Source organism: Capsella rubella, unplaced genomic scaffold, assembly GCF_000375325.1.
Source record: "Capsella rubella cultivar Monte Gargano unplaced genomic scaffold, Caprub1_0 scaffold_4, whole genome shotgun sequence".
Taxonomy (NCBI): Eukaryota; Viridiplantae; Streptophyta; class Magnoliopsida; order Brassicales; family Brassicaceae; genus Capsella; species Capsella rubella.
The window spans coordinates 6484795-6488319 of NW_006238920.1; positions in this window are offsets into that span (position 1 = coordinate 6484795).

The window sequence follows — 3525 nt, forward strand, 5'->3', positions numbered from 1 at the left end:
TCAGAGCTCTTGTGGCAGGCGGGAGAAGAGGTTTCTCAAAATGGCATTTCTTACAAGTTTTTTTTACTGTACATGGCAGTCTTTACAATTTTCTCCATTTTATATTACTTTAAATTTTAAAATTTTATTGTTATTTAAATTTTTTAAATTTAGACCCAATAGTAGGTGTTTGAACCTTATATATCAAAAGTTTTCAATTCTTGTAGCCAAAGTTATTCTTTTTAGTTTACTGATTTATTTTTCACTAGTGTTTTCATTGTGTCTTTTAGATTTTTCACTTTTTTTTTGTTTAATATCCGTTGTGTTTTCGCTTGAGGTGGTTTTGGATGAATATCTATGTATCTATATAGAATAAATGGGGAAAATGTCAGTTAAATCACAAACTTTCAAATTTTGGCCATTTAAATCACGAAATTTCTATATGGCCATTCAAAACATGAACTTTTCGTTAACTTAGTTTTTAAAACATCATCTTTCGTTGACCAGGCCGAAATGAACACCATATCCTCAATAAATCAGAAAATTGTTGCAACCCTTTTAATTAAAGTAAATATAACAGTTGCAATGGTTGTTGTAATAATGTTGTTAAGGATGTTGCAAATTTGGTATTGATTACTAATAACACCGTGAATTTTGATTAAATAGAGTGTTTTTGCCATGTGTTAAGTTTTTAATGCCGATTACTTATTTTCTCAAAACCAATATTGAATATAAAAATAAATAAATGTTAAATTATGATGTGAAAAAGAGATAAAATAACATAGAGTATTAAAAGTTAATAAGCAGAATGTTGTAATTTTAAACGAATGTAAAAAGTTAAAAAAGATATGATGATGTGGTGGAAAGAAAAGCGAGGAAAGTCTATTTTATATATGTAGAGGAAAAGTGTGGAAGGAAGGTAAAAAGTAAAAAAGAATATAAAAATAAATGTTTTCGCTAAATTTTTTTTTTATTTTTTTTTTATTTTTTATGTAAAATAGTTTATCTCATTACAACTTAATAATAGAGTCACTCTTCTTGACTTTGTTATATCTAATGTTTTATAAATGTAGATTGTTATATTTGAATATGCTCGTAATATATTGTTTCTTAATATTGCATGACATTCATGTTTTCTCAGTTTAACGTCACTTAATGAATAAGCTTGTAATAAAGGTTTCTAAATCTCTATTGAGTCATTGACTCTTTCACTTTAGGAAAAAAAAAAAAAGAGTGTATCTAGTTTTGATTCATGCAAAAAAAAAAAAAAAAAAAAAAAAAAATTAACTAGTCTAAGGACATGAATATTTTTTATTTATGTGACAAATGAAAATAGTGACATCTGATTGGTGAACATATTTGTTTTTAAAATGCGGATCCTATGTGCCACGTAGCACTATCTTTCCTTCTCCTAAACACGAGTCACGTGACGGATCAAGGCCGCCGAGACTTTCGGCCTCTGTTTCGTCCTCTCGGCACCGGAGGCAAAGGCGGAGGCTGAGGCGGAGCAACGACCGGAAGATTCAGATCGATTCGGTGGCGAGCATAGAACTGTAGGTTTCTCATACCACCCAATACCATAGTTGGTATAATGAGAGCCAGTTTTATCCAGTTATCGTCCGTGAGTGAGCAGAGAAGCCCATACGCGGCGGCCAAGAAGCCATCAGACAGGGGCGGACCCACAGTTAAGGTGGTGGGGGCAGCTGCCACCAGCAAAAAAAAAAAAAAAAAATTATTAAAAAATTATTAAATATTATTAAAAACAAAATCTGTTCCCACCAAAAAAACTACTTTTCAGCCTTTTTTTGGAAAGCCCATTAATCCATGTACCAAAAAAATATATATTAATATATAAATTAAAGACTTACTAATCTAGACCTAATTTTTTGTTATTTTCTTCTTTTTTAGTCATTTGGTTTCTTTGTGTGACAACAAATCAACAACTATCAATTTGTGAGTTTATTTTTCGGCTTTTTTACAATTGTTTCTATTATATAAGCATTATTTTTTGTCAGTTAGTTTTATTTAAGAGGGAATTTCAAAAATACCCCTTTTCATATACCTCTTTTTAAAAATACCCCCTTTTCAAACTTTATCAAAAACCCCATTAAAAATGTTGAAATTTATCCAAATATGTGTGTAACCTTATAAATATATACACAAATTACCTTTATATGTGTCGAAAACTTTATACACTTTTCATAAATAGCGTAAAAATAAATTATAAAAACCTTATAAAAACCTTATAAAAACCGTATAAACCCTTTTAAAAACATTTTAAAAACCTTATAAAACTTATAAAAATGATTTAAAACTATTTAAAACATTTTAAAATATTTGTATCGAATCTCCCAGTAGTAGTTATTATATAGAAGTACCTTATAAACTATATAAAACTTTATAATTTTTTATATTTAAAAAGGGGTATTTTTGAAAATGGATAGATAAAGGGGGTATTTTTAAAAAGAGGTACACCAAAAGGGGTATTTCTCAAAAATTCTCTTTATTTAATCAGTTCAAGCTTATAACTATGTTTCTTGGAAAACATTATATAGGTTTTTATGTTATACATGACTATATTAGTTTTTGGAGTGATAATTGTTTATATGTTTATTCTATGGTTAAGCTTTTATGGAAGTTTGTTACATAATTCAAAATTTTAAAATTAATAAATTTTAAAATATAAGTCTATAAATTCAAAATTTTCTAAATTTTTAATTAATAACATGTTTTTTTGTTTTTAATTATTTGAATCTGTCACAAATGAAAATGTGGTAAAAAGGTTTCAATTGTTAGATGAGCGTCTGAGTGGTTTTCTAAGATATTTTAAAGTTTTTACATGACAATTTTATGTCTTTTATAATTTAGTATTTGATAGCTTTTTTTACTATATTTTTGCCCCCATTGAACAAATTTTCTAGATCCGCCCCTGCCATCAGATATACCAAAATCTTCATGCCTCCGTAATAACCGCAGAGGCATATCGCCGGGACGTAGAAACTCTTCAGAGACTTCATCGGATCGTCGAGAGCAGTAAAGAATGCAAAAGCCGTAACTGAAACTCCAGATTTAAGAAAAGCGCGGATGTTGGGAAAGGGAGACGGCGGCTGCGGCTGCGGTGCTGGAATCGGCGGACCACCGGTACGGTAGATGTAGATGATGACTATGCCGATATAGACAAGAAAGATGGTACGGATGAGTCCGGTGCTTCGTTCAATCGCCGGCAAATCGAGACTGCACATGAGCTCCATAGCAGCGCCTCCTGTTATCACCGTGAGAATCATGAGCCATCCCACTGTCAGATTTGCCACGAGTATCCCATAGGAGCCGAAGAAAGTGTCAATGCGGCGGAGAAGCGGCGGAGGTTGCTGAGGCGGCAGAGGTTGCTGAAGCGGCAGACCTTGGTGCTGAGCTGGGTTAAGCGGATTCATTGTAAGTAGCTAGCTCTGCATAACTGTAGCATCGGCGGCTCAAGGTATTTATAGAGGTGCTTGGGTTGTTAGGCTGAGACGACGGTTGCGGTAACGTCGTCGGATGCCGTTTTTT